General features: G+C 45.2%; 1 long non-coding RNA gene across 1 annotated transcript; it reads left to right on the plus strand.

Moving 5' to 3' along the window:
• Positions 1-1,667: 1,667 nt before the first annotated feature.
• LOC132579444 (uncharacterized) lies at positions 1,668-10,687 on the plus strand. The gene is made up of 2 exons (XR_009555969.1): positions 1,668-1,841; positions 9,837-10,687. It is a non-coding gene; the product is annotated as an uncharacterized LOC132579444 (long non-coding RNA).
• The last annotated feature ends 10,696 nt before the right edge of the window (positions 10,688-21,383 follow it).

The raw sequence follows: 21,383 nt of genomic DNA on the forward strand, positions 1-21,383 counted from the left end.
TCTGGCAGGGGACTTGTGCGCATGACGCAATTGTACCCATTGTGCCACAGAGTTTTCCTTCCCAAATGGCTCAAGAGTCCAGGAAAACCATAGAGTTTTCCTGGAAATGTCTAGAGAGGCCACAAGTGTCGTCGCCGCCGCAATGACATCATTTCTGGGCGACGTCATCACTCCGACGATGGTGGGGGAGGTTCCCCCCCCCCACTGACCCAGTGTGGGCTGGCGAGTTGGGAACCTCCTGGGCGGGGGAACCTCCAGCCGTACCAGGGACTTGGCAGCCCTAAATTGCCTTCTGGAGAGGATTCGGAATAAGAAACACATTCTGTGACCAAGGCTTTTTTTGTAGCAGGAACTCCTTTGCATATTAGACCACACCTCACTGCTGTAGCCAGTCCTCCTAGAGCAGGGGTGTCGAACATGCAATTCAGGAGTCGAATCAGGCCACCAGAGGGCTCCTATCAGGCCCCCAAGCAACTGGCTGTCCTCTGCTTCTTTCTCCCGCTCTCTTGCTTCCTTCTTTGCAAGGCTTGCTCAATTGCACAGGAGCTACAGAGCAAAACCTCTATTTTCTCCATTGACTGAAGCTCCTGCCTTGGGGAGGAATAGCTTGCTTTGCCAGGCTCTCAATTGCGCAGCAGAGCTACTGAATCAAGCCTCTCTTCCTTATATTGGCTGAGGCTCCTCCACCCCCATTCCCCTGGGGAAGGAAGGAAAGAGCCAGAGCTTCCTTTGCCCAGTTCCCTGGATCCCATGGGAGAAATATAAAGAAAGCATCTTTAAGACCAATGAGCGCTAACATTTTAAGCATTTTTTTTTGTGTGTGTGTGTGTGTATGTATATATATAAATTTTATCTCTGCTACCTAATCTTAAATAGGTACACACATTGCCCAGCCCAACCTGACATGGTCCGCCCCAACAAGGTCTCATTTATGTCATATGCGGCCCTCATAACAAATGAGTTCAACACCCCTGTCTTAGAGCTTCCAGTAGAGCCTGTATGAAGAGTCCTGTAAGCTCTTGGAGGATTGGCTACATCAGGGGTGTGTGGCCTAATATTCAAAGGAGTTCCTGCTACAAAATACCCTGTCTGTGACCATAAGAAAATTAGGCATTACACGCAGCAGCTCATTAACAGGTTTTTATTGGAGTGTTGCAATGTATTTAATTGTTTATTGCAATTATGGAGCACCTCTCCTTTTCTTGATTACGTATATGTCAATTAAGATTTATCTATCGATTGAGTAAATAAATTTAAATAAAGAACAGGTAGCCAGCTGAGAAGGGGTTAGAAAGGAAGGTTGTGGAATCTCCTCTGTTCAGGGACTTCAAGAGAAGGTTCAAACAAGCATAATTCAGAGACTTTTAGTACAGGGGTGGGCAAACTGTGGCTCGGGGTCTTCAGCTTTGAGCTCTTTGGGCTACAACTCTGCTGTCCGGGGATTCAGACCAAGGAGACAAGACAGGCCACAACTGGCCTTACTCATACAGTTGTGGTCTTTAGACACGTGCCACAGCTGCATTGGACAGCATCCTGCAGAATCAGCTTAGGTTTTAGTTGTTTGCCTAAGTCAATGCAGGAGCTCTGCTTACAATCAAGGAGTGATAACAGCCAGCTGATCAGCATTAGACCTTGGCTGATAATTAGTGGTTCTTCTGCATGGTAAAAGGAGATTTTTCTGCCCTGTCAAGCTTGCTTGCTTAGGCAAGGGTCTGCTGTGACCTTAGGGTCCGTGAAGTGAATCTTTTGGAACCCCAAAAGACTCCGCCGGACAGTACCAGAGGGGAGTTGCTCTGTGAAGCTCTGGACTTTTAACTATCTATGATTGGCTCGTTGTCAAGGTAATGTAGTTAGCTTTAAAAGCTTTTTAAATTTTTCTTTGCACTATGTGTGGTGGAATGCCTGTGTACCCAGAATAGATTTTGTTTGAACTTTTTTCTGGTGTTTGTATCAGTGGCTTGCAGATACAAGCCTTTTGGCCTGATCCAAGAGTCCTCCTGAGGGAGTGTCTGAAGGCCTTAAGTATCTCCTTGCTCATTGGAGGATTTTTGACCTTACTAAGGGAACAGGGTGGACTGGGCCCTGGAACCTGAATCCCCAGTCTGGTGGCAGCTTATGTGGGGGGAAGGTAGCAGAGCTCTGCCTCCCTCTTTGGAATAAACTCTAAAGCAAGGGAGGCAAACATGCAGCCTGGGGGCTGAATCAGGCCCCCAGAGGCTCCTATCAGGCCCCTGAGCAACTCACTGTCATCTGCTTCCTTCTCCCTCTCTCTTGCTTCTTTCTCCATCACAGCTTGCCTTGCCAGGTTTGCTCCAAAGCACAGCAGTTACAGAACAAAGCCTCAATTTTCTCTATTGGCTGAGGCTCCTCCTTTGGGGAGGAGTCCATTGCGACTTGATGGTACTTTCCACCATCACAATAATTAATAACCGTTTAATTGCATACCCAGCTTTGCCAGACTTTCTCAATTGCACAGCTTTATTTTAAGGTTTTTTTTTTTTAACCATTTAGTTGTGTTTGTCTTGTCCTTTATAAAGTTTACATCTCTGCTACCTAATCTTAAATAGGCACACACGTGGCCCGGCTCAACGTGGCTTGGCCCAACAAGGTCTTGTTAATGTCAGATCTGGCCCTCATAACAAATGAGTTCGACACCCCTGCTCTAAAGGGCCCTGTTAGTAGGTTCTCAAGATCTGGGAGGTGGGCTAGACAGCCTACAGGGCTCTACACAGCTCCCATGTAGTCAGGTTTGAATACATATACAAATCGCCGAGTGTTGCCAGTCCCTTGATCTCACAGATGCCGCCCTTGATCTTCTAGGACACACCCCCTCAGAATCAAGATCTGAGCTTCAGGCAAACTGTCAGACTTGTCTAAGAGTAATTTTTATCTATGATGCATTTTGTCTTTTCCAATATTACCAGGAACGCTTCCAAGTCCTATTTACAGGGTACAATTCTGCCCTGCTCTTGTGTAAATTAGCAACCCACCATTAAATTTTTGCAACGTCTATCCCTCCCTCGGCCTTAGGGCCCTTGCAAAGGCAGGTAAAAACACATTGGGGAACAACCACATGCACACACACACAATCAGCGAGATTAAGATCTGAATAGGTAGGCACATCAGGCTGCACAAGGTAGTCCACATCTGCCAGTTTGGTGTAGTGGTTAAGTGTGCGGACTCTTATCTGGGAGAACCGGGTTTGATTCCCCACTCCTCCACTTGCAGCTGCTGGAATGGCCTTGGGTCAGCCATAGCTATTGCAGGGGTTGTCCTTGAAAGGGCAGCTACTATAAGAGCTCTCTCAGCCCCACCCACCTCACAGGGTGTCTGTTGTGGGGGGAGAAGATAAAGGAGAGCTGCTCTGAGTCTCTGATTCAGAGAGAAGGGCGGTGTATAAATCTGCAGTAATCTCCTTCTCCTCCTCATTGGCAGTCAAAAAGTAGCCCCAACAGGAAGGTCTTTCAAGGGGAAAAAAAGGGACTTTTAAAAAGTGTAATAATAAAAGTGCCCTTTCCTGGATGCCTTAGATTAGTCTGATTTTGTCAGATCTCAGAAGCTAAGTAGGGTCAGCCTTGGTTCGTACTTGGATGGGAGCAGGGGTGGTATTCTAGCAGGAGCTCCTTTGCATATTAGGCCACACCCCACTGATGTACCCAATCCTCCAAGAGCTTACAGTACACCCTGTACTAAGAGCCCTGTAAGCTCTTGGAGGATTGGTTGCAGCAGGGGTGTGTGACCTAATATGCAAAGGAGTTCCTGTTAGAATTCCAGTCCTGGATGGGAGACCATCAAGAAAAGCCAGGGTTGTTACACAGAGCAGGCAATGGCAAACCAGCTCTGTCTCTTGCCTTGAAAGTCCCATGAGAGGTTGCCATGAGTCTGTTACCAGTTTGGTGTAGTGGTTAAATGTGCGGACTTTTATCTGGGAGAACTGGGTTTGATTCCCCACTCCTCCACTTGCAGCTGCTGGAATGGCCTTGGGTTAGCCATGGCAGAGGTTCTCCTTGAAAGGGCAGCTGCTGTGAGAGCTCTCTCAGCCCCACCCACCTCACAGGGTGTCTCTTGTGAGGGAAGAAGATTTAAGAGATTGTAAGCTGCTCTGAGTCTCTGATTCAGAGAGAAGGACAGGGTATAAATCTGCAATCGTCGTCTTCTTTGACAGTACTTTCCACCATCACCAATAATTAATGAATGTTTAATTACACACCCAGAGAAATGCTGATAACCACTTTGGGGTTAGGAAGCGTTTTTTCTCCAGACCAGCTTACTCAGGGACTTACTTACTTTTTGCCATTTTCTGGGCATGGAGCAGGGGTCACTGGATGTGTGTGTGCAGCGGAAGTATTTGTGATATTCCTGCATTGTGCAGGGGATTGGACTAAATGACCCTGGATGCCCCTTCCAACTCTCTGATTCTATGGTAAAAACAAAGATGCTCAGATGCTAAAAATTTGACAGCCATTAAACGAAAGATCTCATTCAATTTTTGTTGCCGTCATTAGAACTCTGCTGCTCAACAGTGCCTTGTCATAGCTCAGGGGTGGCCGGCGGTAGCTCTCCAGATGTTTTTTGCCTACAACTCCCATCAGCCCCAGCCATTGGCCGTGCTGACTCCTCTCCTCTCCAAACCCTACCTCTCCTCTCCAAACCCTACCTCTCCTGGATCCACCCCGCCCCCCCAGATATTTCTCAACACAGACCTGACAAACCTAGTACCTGCCTCTAAGTATCTTGAAGAGAAGGGGCCAGTCTGTAGTTTCCTATGCTGCAACCACGTCCATCTTTTTTGTACTTAGCTGTCTATTATTTGGTATGAAAGATCCCCCCCGAGCAGTAGATTTTGGATGTCACATTTTTTTGGCACTGTACCCCCGTGCTGCAAGTATCTCTCTGGGATCACCACAGCGGTCAGGATACCAGCACTGTGTTTTCGTCGTGACCTTGGGGAGTCTGGAGTGCAAGTGGAAGAACATCTGGATCTGCTTTAGGAAATAAGACAATTGAGCATTGCGAACTCAGACTGGAATGTGCTTTTTATAGCCTGCTGTTTCTCTATAAAATGGTTTGCTTCTGCTTCTCGGGGCTTGCCGTTCTCATCCCTGTATGAATGCAGTGAAATAAGGCAGCGCTGAGGATTCAGCTACACCGTCTGTTTCCTGTAAAAGAGCTGAGTCTGACACCTTTACACGGTGCTGCATTTGTCAGATTCAGGGTTCCGGAGCACATAGAGTATTTATTTTTACCCCAGTGAATTATTTTCCCAACGGAATCTGCTTTTGCTAAAAATAATGTTCAACACTTGGCTCATTTGATGTAGGAAGGTACGTCCTTGACTTGGTGACTCACCTCTGCCCTAGGCGAAATGTTAGAAATGCAATTTTTTTTGGAAGGATCCGCACGAATAAGAAATCTGTGGCAGATGGAGAACACCCCGAAGCCTCTTTCTCTCACACCACCTCCTTCAGGTGATTCATAAACTCCTTGGCTCTGATATGCCAATGATGTTATAACGATTTGGCTGTTTCTTGGTGTGGGCTGTCACCACAATCACAACGATCAGTTTAATCATTAAATTCTCTGAGTCGTACCTGCTGAATCAAGTAAAATGTCCTCACCCCCACCCCCAGGAGCTGTGATTTTCCTTTGTGACCCTGAGCTGCTGCCTTGGGTGATGTGTCATGATTAGAAATTCGTTGCACAGCAGCTAAAGCAACGTCCTCTGTGAGGAAAAGGGAGAGACAAAAATCCACCGGAGATAATCCAGCCAAGTCCCCCTTGCTTGCAGTATTCCCCCCCCCTGAAAAATAAAATAGCAGGATGAACTTGATTTGGTGGGTCCTTGTGGTAGAATGTGCCCTCAAGTCACAGGTGATTGATGGAGACCCTGGAGGGTGAGGTGGAACAGAGGTGATTTGCCCTTGCCTGCCTCTGTATTGAGATCCTGGGCTTTCTTGGTGGTCTCCCATTCAGGGCTGACCCTGCTTAATTTCTGAGCTCTGATGAAATTGGGCCAGCCGGGGCTATCCAAGTCAAGATACCTGCCTGGGTACTGGGACAGAGTGGAATTGGGAATAGGGTTGCCAGGCCCCTGCCTGGTGGAATGAGCTCCCCCTGGAGATCCGGGCCTGTTAAAACAGTAGCTCTTTCGCCAGGCTTTCAGCTGAGGCAATGGATGTCACTTGTTACTGGGGGAGGGATGGTGGCTCAGTGGTAGAGCATCTGCTTGGTAAACAGAAGGTCCCAGGTTCAATCCCCGGCATCTCCAAAAAAGGGTCCAGGCAAATAGGTGTGAAAAACCTCAGCTTGAGACCCTGGAGAGCCGCTGCCAGTCTGAGAAGACAATACTGACTTTGACGGACCAAGGGTCTGATTCAGTATAAGGCAGCTTCATATGTTCATATGTACTGGCCTCCCCGCCTCATTCCATCGCACATTCCATCCCAGCGCTACAAGATCTGCTGGACCTGGACATTGACCTGCCCTTGACTGGTCAATGAAATATTTCCTTCCTGGGGAAGACCTGGTCCCAGAATATTTCCTGTTATATCTTTGACTTCTCATTGCATGGATTTTAGATTCCTGGTTAGATAGGCCTTGATACTTTTGAAGGATTTGTCTCAACCAGCCATGGTGTAATGTACTGGGATCGGCGCAGTAAGAGACCAGAGTCGGAGAGTGATTTCAGCAAGCTTTACTTCAGGAACACACACACACAGACTGAGCTCTGTTCAAACTTCCCGCTCCTTTATACAATTCTTCCCCCCTTCTGATTGGTCCTTAACTATCTACATGGATTGGCTATTTACAGGGCCCTAACGGCCTATCAGGGTACAGTATGAGCCTGGATGTTGATTGGCTACTTATGTTACAATCCTTCCCCTGATTGGGCACGCTTAGGCCTTCTCTGGAACCCTGGTGTGGAGTTCAAGCTCTGGCTTGTTCGGCTTCCCTCCAAAAGTAACAGTTCCCTCCAAAAGTAACAGTTCTCCCATTTGAGCCTAGGACACAACACATGGAATCAAGCTCTTGGGAATACCAAGTCTTGGTAGCCATTTGTAATTGTAACAATTCCATGTTCACTGCAGGCTTGATCCTCCTTGGCTTGGATGTGAAGGAAAGGGTATCTAAGATCACTCTAAGTTTCTGAGGAATCAGAGCACTTCTAAGAGTATATAGAATTCATCTGCTCTCTTCCTGATGTCTAGTTGGAGAGAAGAATGGGAGCCTGTTATCTTTGCTTGGTGGGGGAAGAATACATGCCACAGTAAACACAGCAAGCAAATTTATGGACCTTTTTGAGCAAAAGTTGCTTTAGAGACCATAATCCAGGGCTTTTTTTTTGAGCAGGAATGTGCAGGAACACAGTTCCGGCTGGCTTGGTGTCAGGGGGTGTGGCCTAATATACAAATGAGGTTGTCTGTGCTTTTTCTACAAAAAAGCCTCATGCGAAACAATGGTGACATCAGGGGGCATGGCCTAATATGCAAATGAGTTCCTGCTGGGCTTTTTCTACCAAAAAACCCCTGCCACAACCTAATTCTGATCTTTGGACACCAAGACTCTCCTTTCCCCAAGGCAGAAGAAGAGGGATGTACCACATCAATGGGAGAACCATGTGTTCTACTCCAAGATTGTTATAGGAAGTATGGGATCAACATCTCATCGCTTCTGGTTCTGGGTGCTTTATTTCTGGCTGGGCTGTGGGAGAGCCCATCATACTACAGATACCTCTTGGGTTACTTGCATATGTTGCAGGAGAGAGTGCAGAAATCAGCAAGCCACATTGCTTGGTCGAAGGCTTAGAGCCTCTGGAAAAACCCAAGCCAAGAGCCTCTTGGATGCAAATGCAGAGCTCAATCCCATTTCCCCTCGGTGAGTCATCCTTGCTGTTTTTGCTCCCATGACTGTGATCGTAATACCCACAGAAGGGCTGGCTACCTGCCAAAGCCAGCAGTGGCTGCATCTTTTCTTCCCTGGCTAATTGCTGATAAAACGGGAAGACCTTGATCATCCCTCTTGACATGAATAACGATGTTATCACCTCTGATGTATGACCCAGAGCCAGATAATGTCCTCTGGCAGGGTTTTCCTCCCCTCCCCCTCTTTTTCTCATGAGATGTAAAATACAATTATTATGTTAGAAGGGCAAGATAAAGCCGCACAATCCCCACTTCTTCAAATGCCTAATTGGAGCAGGAACTTGTAGAAAATGGCTCCTTTTGTTCTTGTGCCATTGTTCATATAACACGGCTCCTCATGAAAGCTGAGAACAGGACTCCTTTCTTCTCTTCCGTCTGGTTTCTTTTTTGTTGTTGTTGAATACACGATGAATCTCCATCCCTCACCAGCTTTTAGTAGTTCACCCAAAACATGTTGTTAAGCACAGCATTGGAAAAGTTGTGAGCACAATGTGGCCACAGTTGCTTCCGAGTAAGCCTGCATTAAGTTCCTCCTTGACCACTGAGAGTCACACAATATCTGTGAAAGAGCCACCTGTGGCTCCCCAGCCGGAGTTTGGCCACCCCTGATCTAAAAAGTGGATATTCTCCAATCTATCCATATTTCCACCATGTGTGAAGCGAGGAAGAAGGGGGAAAATAGGCAGGCTTGCAAGGTTTTCTCCTCCACCACAGAGGTCACCCGGAGACTTAGAGCAGGGAAAGAGAGTGCAAAAGCCATGGTGGTACTGGGTTCCCCCTTAGTTTCATAGCTCTTGTAGGGGCTGTATTTATGAACCTTCGAGTCAAGGCAAAGAGAGATGCATAATGATGCAGTGGTAAGTGATTTATATGATACATGTGTGTTTCCTTCTCTAACTAGTGCCAAAAAATAATTACTTAACCTTTCCCTATGCTGGTCTTGTGGGGACTGTTATTCCCAGCTTTTTTTTTTTAGACCCATTCTAGCATGGTCATCAGGTTGTGAAGTGAATATATATGTATTTTATCTTTCTGTGCAAAGAAGGTATTAGGAGTTTTAATAAAAATGCATGTATAATATTTGTTCATGTCTTGTGGCTCTCAAACATCTGACATTCATTCTATGTGGCTCTTACATTAAGCAAGTTTGGCCACCCCTGTTTTAGATGAAAATAATACGTTAACTTGACTAGCTGTCAAAATTCTGACCTGTGATTACTGTCATGTTGTGCATTCGTGTTGTATGTATTGTTGTGCTGTTTCAATTGGCACAGTCAGATGTGCAGCTAATCCCAGTTGCAGAGACTGAACAGTTGATTGCGGGGGGGGGGGGAATCTTCTGTGATAGCAGCCATTATCTGAATCTTAGTTTAAAATCTTTCAGGTGTTAAGGAGAAAGCTTAAAAGCTTTTTGTACTGTTCCACCTTCAAGAATAGGTTTAATCCTTTTTAACAGAGTCAGATCTGACAGTTTATTTCGCTGCGGGCTTTTGCTTTAGTGGTTGCAGCCAAAACTTGACAAGTTCTTCTTGTTAATTCTGAATGTATTACCCGGTGACAAATGTATCTCTGGTTTACATATGACATTGTGAATGAAATGCATATGATCAAATTTCCTATAGCTGGAGTGGGTTTAGCTCTTACGAACATCTCCATATTATTCTAGTCTGGCAATCAATCCAAAGGCATCTACTTATACATATATATATGATGGCAGATTGCTACCCATCTTGGTTTTTCCTAAACCAGGAGGGTGAGTTATGCTACTGAGGAATATATATATATTCCTTAGTAGTATAACTCACCCGCCAGGTTTAGGAAAAACCAAGATGGGTTGCAATCTGCTATCATGCTCAGGGAAGATTAAAGGGAAGCTAAAAATAAATCCATCAACTTTTCTTGGATATTTTCCAGGCGAATTGCAGAGAGAAGTGTCACTACAATGCAAAACAAATTCAGATGGAAGTTTTCGACCAGACTTTTTTTTTTTTATTAGAAAAGGACAGATGGAGAAATCTGTTTCGTTCCCATATTCTCACATTGTCGAAATCCAGTGACATTGGGAACTTAAAAAAACAACAACAATGCCGCTCGTGTCTGCCGGAAGTTGTTGCCCATTGAAATTGCCTCGTTATCTTTGGCTTCTTAAATAATGTCAGGGCTCAGCTGTGGAATCTGATTTCTGTTCCAGCACTGAGAGATGGAAAGTTTGAAGCGGTAATAAAGAAGAACACTTCTGACCATGGACAGAGCATTTTCCCTTCACTGTCAAGCAGCTGCAGCATATAGCTACACAGTTAGGAATGACGAGGCTCCCTGATAGGCTTTCTTATTAGAACTGCGCAGCCATTTCTTCTTTCCTATTTTCCACTCTAATATCGGAAGTGAGACTTCAGAGGGCCATAAATCCTGCTTCACATCAAGAAATGGGTTGATTCACTCATAGTTCACTCATCATTTCTCAGACCTGGAAGATACCTACTCCTGGCTTTACTGAATGACTATTGCAATACTTACTGGGTTTACTATTGTAATATTCACTGGGTTTATGAAGAATGCTAAAGGCACAAATTCCTTTGCCTAAAACAAAAACAGAGGGACCTGCTTTACAGAGTTTTATCACCTCAGTTTTGTTTCTCACAGAATTTTTTTTTTTAAAGATGGTCATTAGTGCCATTTTGCAAATAAGATCAGGTAATTTAGATGGATTGACTCAATAAAAGAACCCCTCAGTTTGCATGACCTGAGCAAGGCTGTTAACGATAGGATATTTTGCAGGCCATTAATTCGTAGGGTCGCCAGAAGTATGGTTGCCAGCTTTGGGTTAGAAATACCTGGAGATTTGGGGGTGGAGCCTGAGGAGGGACTTCAAGGTGGTACAACGCCACTTCAAGGTGGTACAAGTTCCAAATGGCTCTATGGGATTCCTGGTCCCCTAGTGATTCCCTGGATGACCTGGTTGAGTCCTGGCATGGCAGACTCTCCAGAGCCATCGATGAGATCACACCTCAGCATCCTCTGTGCCCTCACTCTAAGCTAGCACCATGGTACAACCTGGAGTTGCGGCAGATGAAACGAGCACTCAGACGGCTAGAGAGACAATGGCGACGCACTCGAGATGAAGCGACTAGAACATCTTATAGAGATCCTATGAGATGGCAGTCAAAGCCACAAAGAAAACTTACTTTGTGGCCAAGATTGCGCCTGCAATTTTGCGCCCGGCACAATTGTTTAACACAATTCAGACCCTTACAACATTGCCACAAGGCAGGCCAAATTCTAGGGAATTGGAGATTGGCTGTGAGGCTTTTGCGAACTTTTTTGCAGATATGATCTCATCGCTCCGCCATGACCTCCCCGCCACATTGGAGACAGTGTGTGAACTCGAGGCCCCGTGCCTGTCTTCTGGTTCAGCTCTGGATCGCTTCAATACACTCCGCCTGGAGGAAGTTGACAGAATCCTCTCCACTGTACGCCCAGCAACTTGTGATCTGGACCATTGTCCCTCCTGGCTAATTAAAGCTTGCCAGAGAAAGCTTAGATATCCTATATGGGATATTGTAAATAGATCCCTCGTGGAAGGGTGTTTTCCAACACCTCTTAAAGAGACTGTGGTCCACCCTCTCTTGAAAAAACCGACATTAGACCCGGACAAATTGGCACATTACCGGCCAGTCTTGAATTTACCCTTTTTGGGTAAAATTATTTAGAGGGCAGTAGCGCTACAGTTACAGAGCTTTCTGGATGATGCTTCTGTCCTAGACCCTCACCAGTCCGGCTTCTGCCCAGGTCATGGGACGGAGACAGTGCTGGTCTCCCTGGTGGATGACCTCCAGCGGCATCCGGATTGAAGTGGCTCGGCAGTACTGATACTGTTGGCGGCATTCGATATGGTCGGCCATCAGTTGCTGACCCACTGTCTCGCTGACGCAGGGATTCAGGGGTTGACCTTGCAATGGCTTTCCTCTTTCCTAGATGGTCGGGGACAAAGGTTGGCGATTGGGGGTGAACTGGGGGTGAACTGTCCCGGATCAGTTGTAATAATGGGAAATCACCTGGAGACTGGCAACCATAAAGGGTCACCATTAGTGGAAGCAACTTGATGGCACATAAAACATATCCAATTTAGAACCCCAGAATCTGTGGAGAAATTCTGATATGGGAAATTTCAAAGCCTTGGGACAGTTTCGAATCCTATCTTCGTTTCCTTGCACTGAATACTGTCATATGAACATATGAAGCTGCCTTATACTGAATCAGACCCTTGGTCCATCAAAGTCAATATTGTCTTCTCAGACTGGCAGCGGCTTTCCAGGGTCTCAAGCTGAGGTTTTTCACACCTATATGCCTGGACCCTTTTTTGGAGATACTGGGAATTGAACCTGGGACCTTCTGCTTCCCAAGCAGATGCTCTACCACTGAGCCACTGTCCCTCCCTGCCTGTCTGTAACATATATGCATTTTCAACTATATCTGTGCATCAACAAATCAGTATTATAGATTTTCTAATGGAGAAACTAATAAAGAAATTCACCCATTGTGTTCTTGCTGTCTTCTGCTGGTGCAACTTTTCTTCCTCTTGCCCTTCCCTTGTCTATTTTGTTGTTGAATGTTTCCATGACTGCATTTTTGGATCTTGCTTAATTTCTCTCCTCTTCTGGAAGTTCTCTCTGTCACACCTTTCCCCCTAGCCATTAACTGATGCTCTCTCTCCCCATATGTGCCCCAGAGATCATAACGATCCGGTATACAACGTCTGCTGGCCATCCCTGCCCCAAAGGACATCCGACTTGCTTCAACCAAGGCCAGGGCTTTTTTAGCCTTGGCCCCAGCCTGGTGGAATCAGCTCCCTTTAGAGATCCAGACCCTCACTGAATTGTTACCTTTCTGTAGGGCCTGCATGATGGAGCTATTCCGCCAGGCCTTTGATTGAGGCAGTGGGCATCCTACTCCATCAGCTGGCCCTATGCTATGGTACCATCTCCGCTACAATATGAATTTTACTCTATTTACTGCTTTAGAATCCCAGTTTATAGAACACGTGCCCAACTGAGCTGCTATTTATAACATATGTGATCTATCAAATTGTCCTGTTATATTGATTTGAACTGTTGTTTTATATTGTTTTTAGAATGTTGTGATCCACCCTGGGCCCATATTGGGAAAGGGCGGAATAGAAATTGCCTGAATAGATAAAGAAATGAATAGGGATCCAAACTGAAAAAGTCTCCAAAGGTAAAGTAGGTCACGGTCCTGCAGACAAAAAACAGGATGCGGCCAAATTAACAGGGGCAGATCCGTCTCTTCCTGATCCGGCAGTCAGTTTATTACATCACTTTTGCTTTTGGTTCTATAGGCAAAATAACAAAAATAAAATAGTCTATTTATTTATTTCTTTATTTTGTGGGCTTATATTCTGCCCTATCCCGTAGGCGGGCTCAAGGCGGAACGCAACATCAATAACGCAATAACAATAAAAAGCCTACAGATCAAAGTTAAAACACTACATTAAAATTAAACAGTAAAAGCAATAAATAAAACGCACCACCAGCAGACAGGGCACAGCATATCAAGTAACCAGTTTTAGGCACACATCAAACGATGGTATTAGCAATAGGATAGCACAATGTCACCACAAGGGCACCCAAGGGAGGCCAAATGATGGAATAATGGGATGCCCGCTGCCTCAACCATAGGCCCGGCGGAACAGCTCCGTCTTGCAAGCCCTACAAAATGGCAGTAATTTGGGTAGGGGCTGGATCTCCACAGGGAGCTGATTCCACCAGGCAGGCGCCAGGGCCGAAAAGGCCCTGGCCCTGGTTGAGGCAAGATGGACATCCTTAGGGCCAGGGGTGGTCAGGAGGTCTAGGCTTTCATTCCCCGTGCTGTGTATGGAGGAGCTGGAGTTCTGTGTGCAGTATCAGAAAATAGGACATTTCTAATGTCTGCGGGGTAAGCAGCAAAGAATGATGGGGAAAGGGGAAGAAGAGGGATAGATCTGGCCATCGTTCCCCACATTCCTGCTGCTCCGTGCTATTTAGAGTTGCCAACTCCAGGTTGGGAAATTCCTGGGGGTATGGGATTGGAGCCTGGGGAGGGGAGGGATCGGATCTCAACTGCCATTAGAAGGAACTGATCTATGTAGCTTGGAGATCAGTTGTAATTCTGGGAGATCTCTGGGCTGCACAGGAGGTTGGCAACCCTAGTGGCTGCACAGAGGCTGCCTTTAGCGGCTTTGCCTACAATCCCAGGTTGGGGCAATGTGTGACCTGAACTCTTTTTTGCCTTTCATTGAACCAATAGCAGCTAGGTTTGGCAATCTGGGTTGTGAAATTCCTGAAGATTTGGGGGTGGGTTTGGCAGAGGGACAGGCTTGGGAAGGGGCAGGACCTCAGTAGGGTATAATGCCATATACTCCAGCCTCCAAAGTGGCCATTTTTCTCCAGGGAAATTGATCTGTGTTGTCTGGAAATCAATTGTAATTCCTGGAGATCTCCAGGCCCCACCTGGATATTGGCAACTTAATAACAGCGCTAAAGCAGAGGGTTAGATCCACACATTACATCATGTTATTTCATGCTTGAGATCTGATCTCTGCTCTAGGAGATGTTACCCTCTTATCCAAGTAAGTGCTCTTACAGTCTTGAATGCTTCTGTATTTGGTTGAAGGATTCTGATGGGTGTCATACAAAGACCCTTAATTTCCAGACAAGTATTATCAAACAGTTTTGTTTTTTTAGCAGGAATGCACAGGAATGCAGATCTGGCCGGCTTGGTGTCAGGGGGTGTAGCCTAATTTGCAAATGAGTTCCTGCTGGGCTTTTCCTACCAAAAAAAGTTATTAATTACATTTTTATGCTACCCTTTGTCTGCAAAGCTTACAGCAGCATGCATGGTTCTATCGCTCTTCCATTTTAGCCACACAACATTGTGAGGATGTCAACTTCCAGATGGGAACTGGAAGTTTTTCTGGAATTATGACTGACATTCAGGCCCTAGAAAGCAGTGCCCTTGGGGAAAATGGCACCTCTGAATGGCAGACTGTATGGTATACCATGGAGAAATGGAAGTCCCTTCCTCCCCTGGTACTGCTGCCAAATCCCCCAGAATTTTCCAAATCAGAATTGGCAACTCAAGGAGAGAGCATGACTGGCCCAGTGTCACCCAGTGAGCACTATAGTGGGAATTTGCACCTGGATTTCTCCGTTCCCAGTGTTAGAGCTTTGAAAAATGGGCAGAGTAAAATAAGTACTTTGTTTTAATTCTGAAAGGAGCTTATGTAGCCAGTACGTTCACTGCACCCTTGGTGAGTTGCAGAACAATGTGACGTGTGTGTAATAAGGTTGCCAACAGCCTGGAGAAGAAAATGTCCTCCACCTTGAATAGAGGCTTAATGTATGGAAATGGGCAAGTGCAGCTTTTCATGGCACATAATATCACCTGGTGAATAACATCCTATTAAGCCTCTATTAAAGAGACAGGACAGGGTCCCCCCCCCTCCACTAGGGTTGCCAAGTCCAATTCAAGAAATATCTGGGGACTTTGGGGGTGGAGCCAGGAGACTTTGGGGGTGGAGCCAGGAGACATTGGGGCGGAGCCAGGAACAAGAGTATGACAAGCATAACTGAACTCCAAGAGAGTACTGGCCATCACATTTAAAGGGACAGCACACCTTTTTAAATGTCTTCCTTCCATAGGAAATAATGAAGGATAAGGGCACCTTCTTTTGGGGCTCATAGAATTGGACCCCCTGGTCCAATCGTTTTGAAATTTGGGGTATACTTTGGGAAGAGGCTCTAGATACTATATTGAAAATTTGGTGCCTCTACCTCAAAAAACAGCTCCCCCAGAGCCACCGAAACCTCCAGATCAATTCCCCATTATACCCTATGAGAAGACATTTCCCTCTCCACACCCCCCCCCCCCCCCGTTTCTGGGAAATCTGATGCAGGAGAACAGAACTCACCTCCGGAGGTGCAAAGGCACATGGCTGGGCTCCCCTCCCTTCACCGGCCAGCTGACTGGGGGTGGGAAGCAGCCTGAGAAAACGGAAGAGCTCTGGCTGCTGCGATCGGGGCTGGGTGGGAAGGGCTGCCGTTCTCCCCCCTCCCCTCCCCCCCGCTTTCCCTTTTATGGCCAGCGGGGGGAGGAGGCTCCAAATCGGAAGTCTCCAGGCCTAGCGGGGGATTTGGGAACCCTACCCTCCACTGCCCCAGGCAGTTAGCAATGTTAGTTTGTAATGAAAGAAGAGGTTTATTGAGAAAGTTTACCTCATAAAGGAACACAAAAAGATTTACATAGGCCTAGGCCCAGCCAGCCAGACCAGGAACTGGCTGTCTTCTTCTGCGTCTCCGGCTTCCTCCTCTCATAAAACACACATTAAAGGGGGCTGAATGAGCTGGTCTTATGTTTATATATTGGTCACAAAAGCAGTGGGAGGCTTAGTTCCTGTCAGACTTTATGAGGCATTTATGAGGAGAGCATTCTCCAAAGTATTTCACAGGCCAAATAAAAATAAATTATGCTCAGGTTTATGGCAATATGCAACTGTTCTGTTGGAGGGAAAGCATTTATTGGTAGCCATTTTCTCCCTTCCCCTTTTGTGGTTTGCCACAATCAACCCAGAATTGAAGATTATTATCCTGGGAAGAAGATAATAAGGATTTAATTGGTCTGCCCCTTTTCTTTCAGTAGCTATTCTATATCTGTAACATTAATACCGCTGTTCATATTCCATAGGTAGGAAAACAGAGATTTGTGGCCTGTTCACTGGGCAGTTTCACTCTGAGGTAACATTTTGGCGGTCACCTCATGATGATCAGATGGGAATGTGATCGTTTGACAATGGGTCACCAGTTCCTGCTCAGGCCAATTTTATTTTGCATAGGGTTACCATATTTTGAAAAGCAAAAAAGAAAGAAAGATGTATTTCCCAACTGACTACTTCAAACAAGTTGTTACTATAACAAATCTCATTTTAAATAACCCTGCTATTTAAGCTGTGATAATTGCTGCTACTAGGAATATTCCTTCTAAACCAAAACCAGGACATATTCATCAGGGTTTTTTTTAAGCGCACCAAAGAGGACAGACATCAAAAAAGAGGACATCTGGTAACCCTAATTTTATAGCTTTACAGGGCAACCTGTATCTTTTTACATTTCATAAACAAAAATAGGGACATGCTTTGACATGCCAGTTTATGTACTAAGACTCAGCGCTTGTGCCTTCCACATTATTACTCATAGCTGGAAGCCCAATTTCACCATCTGTAGGATACATTAATGTATACTTCAATAGCATGGATTCCATTGATTTAAAAGCCAGGAGAGTGTTGGCTCATTTGGTTAAAAATATACTAGAACAACACTGTTGTCCTAAAAATAGGTTATCAGTAGTTCAAAATGTGATCCATGATGGATTCCTGGCTTTGCCTCCCATCACAGAGTTCTAGAAACAGTGGGAAACAGAGTTAAATAAGGGAGGCAACCCACTTGGAAATTTTAAAAAGGAATTCTCAAGAGGCAAGAAAAGAGGTCAAAACAAGGACAGTCAAGACAATGTGATGTAATGATTTGTGGTTAAGGTGTGTGGCTAGTTCACTGGGTGACTTTGAACCATTCACTCTATCTCATTTTAATTTTGTAAGCTGTTTTAACTTGTAATGGCCAATGGCTATGCAATAAATTTTACCACCCCTACCACCACCACTACTACTAATTTTAATCTACCTCACAGTTGTTGTTGTAAGGATACAATGGAGAATGTATCCTTTAAGCCATGTAAAAAGGTAAAAATAGTCCCCTGTGCAAGCACTGAGTCACCAGCCCATGACGTTTTCTTCAAACAAAAATCAACTGTGCCAAAAAGAACAAAAACCAAGTCTTTAGGAAATTGTACAAATTTATATCAGAAGTTCTCAATTCATGCGATAAAAATCCATTACAAAGGAGATCCCACACATGTATAGTCCACAGAAATCCATTCTGATATGTCAACTCCTGAAGAAATTTGCAATTCCAAATGGGTCAAAAAGCCTCCTTCTTCCTTACAACACACAAGGAGTCCAACCAACGACTTCAGCTTCTAAGGTAAAAGTCACCTCACATGATTGCTAGCTTGAAACCACGTTCCAGTATAGATAGTTTTTTCGAAATGATAAACCTTAATGCATCATTCTGTCACACTCTTATCAACGCCTGTTCTTAACTTCTTAAAGACAGGTTTTGTGGGTTCTCTTGCTAGCACTCCATCTTGTAGCGCAAACAAGGGCTCTTTACCCACTGCAGGATAAACTGTAGCTAGACATACCAAATTGCTCACCATGATGGGCAATCTCCCAGCTCCAACTTCCCCTCCTGGTAGTACCTGGAACTGACATCACTATGGTTCTTTCTTACCATAGAGACTGGGGAATTCCCAGAACATTATACAACCAGAAGTGACATTGTGACTCTATGATATCACTTCCTGCTTCCCATTATTGCCTCTACTGGAACAAAGACAGCACTTGATAATCCTAGCCGTAGCTTCCTGTTGGGTGTACAATTGGTTTCAAATGGGCTTGGAACCTGTGGAAAATCTCTATGGACAAAAGTAATTTATCTCAGTAGAGTGAGAATTACTCATGTCTCCCCTCTGCTGCATCCCAAAATGCCCCCATACCTGCTCTTGGGAGACACAGGATAATGAGGACAGTGAAAGTTAGTAGCAGGAGGGGAGGGAGCCACTCAAAGTCCCACAGTTCCATCAGCAGAATTTTCCTGCTGGATCCAGTCCATAGCTTTGTTTATTTTATTTTTTAAAAAATGCTTATAAACCATCTTCTTCTATAAAACATGGGCTTAAGATAATTTACAATACACACACAGTACAAGCCATAAAACCAGATCATAAAAACAAAGCACACATAACACCTGTATACCAATAAATAACAACTTGACGGCTCAAATAAATCATTAGTCTAAAGCCAGCCACACAAAACTTTAACTCGGGATCTCAACAGAGGCCTTGGTGAAAGCTTCTTCTCAGCCCACTCACCTTGAAAAACCCTTTAAAAGACAATCGGTTCAAATGCTCCCATCACTACCCCATTTCAGAGCACTGGAGAAACTGGAAAGAAGGAAGGACGGACTTAGGTTGAGGCCTTATGGAGGGGACCAAGAAGCGAAGATGGCTTGATGAGCCAATTGATCAATCTGGGTAGGAATCAAAGTTACCAGTTCTCCCGCTTGGGTGGGATACCTCTTTCCTACCACTTCTCAGTTGGGGTGGGGGGGGGGAAGAGAAGAAAAATGCAGAGCAAAACTGGTAGGGATTGACATCACCCAGGGTGATGACGTCACTTCTAGTGCAGCCCAGAACTGACATCATTGTGCTGAGGGAAATGCTTTGGCATTTAGTCAAACCTTTATGGTTAAACCATAGGCAAATACTAGAGTGGGCAAACCATGGGCAAATCCTAGAGTGTTGATCCCAGTGTGGAAATATCACACATTGGGTAAACATAAGAACATAAGAGATGCTATGTTGGATCGGGCCAATGGCCCATCCAGTCCAACACTCTGTCACACAGTGGCCAAAAAACCAGGTGCCATCAGGAGGTCCATCAGTGGGATCAGGGCACTAATGTCAAGTCTCCAAATTCAATAACGAGTCGTTGTTGAAACAAAGTAGCTAGTTTATTGATAAGGATGTACTTGCTAAGTTCAAATTGAAAGACTAAAGATCATACAGTACAATGCCAACATATAAGGTACACTTCAAAGGGATTCTTAAGGGAGGGGCACTATGCAGGGCACATTCACACATTGATGTTACAATTTCGTTCTCAGGCTGGCTCTGGCCTTGAGCAACTCTGGCTCCAACCTCCCCCGATGCCCAGCCTGAGAAGACACAGATAATGTCTTCACATATTCCCATTTCAAAGCAAGACTACATAACAAAGAAAAGGGAGGGGGGTAGGGAGAGGTTTAGCTAGCAGCATTGGAATACAGATAGGCTTTACCCAGAAGGCTCTTTGCTTGAACCAAAGTTAAGTACAGGCTTGACCAAGGTCTTACAGAGACTTGACACTAGAAGCCCTCCCACTGTTGCCCCCACACAAGCACCAAGAATACAGAGCATCATTTGCCCCAGATTGAGAGTTCCATCTATACCTTGTGGTTAATAGCCACTGATGGACCTCTGCTCCATAAGTTTATCCAATCCCCTCTTGAATCTGTCCATGCTTGTAGCCGCCGCCACCTCCTGTGGCAGTGAATTCCATGTGTTAATCACTCTTTAGGTGAAGAAGTACTTCTTTTTATCCATTCTAACTTGACTGCTCAGCAATTTCATTGAGTGCCCACGAGTTCCGGTATTGAGCATTGGAGGAAGGCAGACGTGTGGCTCTATAGCTCCGTAATGATAAGTATTGTGAGAAATGAAGAAAAGTACTTCTTTCTCTACCTGGTTGCATCAGAAGTGGCGTCATCGTGCTGTGGTTGACATCAGTGATGTAGGTCCCTATCTACTCTGTCTCCTACCTCTTACTAAGAACAGCCGTGGTGAGTGCTTATGTTTGAGTGCTTTCACATATGCTGAATAATGCAATCTCTCAATGCACTTTGTGACTGGTTTTTACTGTGTGAAATAGCAAAGTACACTTGAAAATTATCATTGAAGTGGATTGGAATTGAATTGTTATTGTGTGGTAGTGCCCAATTCCTTCTTGCCAAGCATCCCACCTTTGTGCCTATGCAAAGGGAGATGCTCGAATCCTATAGTGAAAAAGAATACCTGTCTGCTGGGCAAGAATGGAATTCTAGCAGGAGCTCTTTTGCATATTAGGCCACATCCCCTGATGTAGCCAATTCTCCAAGAGCTTACAAAAAAGAGCCTTGTAAGCTCTCGGAGGATTGGCTACATCAAGGGGGTGTGGCCTAATACACAAAGGAGCTCCTGCCTGAATTCCACCCCTGCTGCTTGGTATAAATTTGGCAACCTTTTCCAGGAAAGGGAATATGTACATTCCATGTGCAGCCAAGGTACCCTGAAGGAGGAACAAACTCTAAAGCCACAATGGCAGGGAGACCTTTAGGACTGGGGGGGGGGGGGGGGGGACACTGATGCAGCATTTCATGGTGTGTTGCTCACTTGTTGCATTTTGATTAATTTTCTAAGTCAACTTGAGAGGCGTATACAGTGAAAAGGCAGGGTAAAGGTCAATCAATAACAAATGTAATGTTGGATGAGTGAGTGACAGGACACTCTTTTATAACAGGGGAAGGAACATCTGACTTGAACAGGAGACATATGGCAAGAAGTGTTTTTTATTAACTGGAGGAGAAAAAGAAAATATCGACTGCTCTGAACCATGGTAAGAAAAGACCTGTATCTTTGTTCAGTTATTATTTTGTTGTTATTGAATGATTGCCTCCCATTACAACAATAAGCTTTTGAAATTTTTGTGTTTGCTTT

Source organism: Heteronotia binoei, chromosome 11, assembly GCF_032191835.1.
Source record: "Heteronotia binoei isolate CCM8104 ecotype False Entrance Well chromosome 11, APGP_CSIRO_Hbin_v1, whole genome shotgun sequence".
Lineage (NCBI taxonomy): Eukaryota > Metazoa > Chordata > Lepidosauria > Squamata > Gekkonidae > Heteronotia > Heteronotia binoei.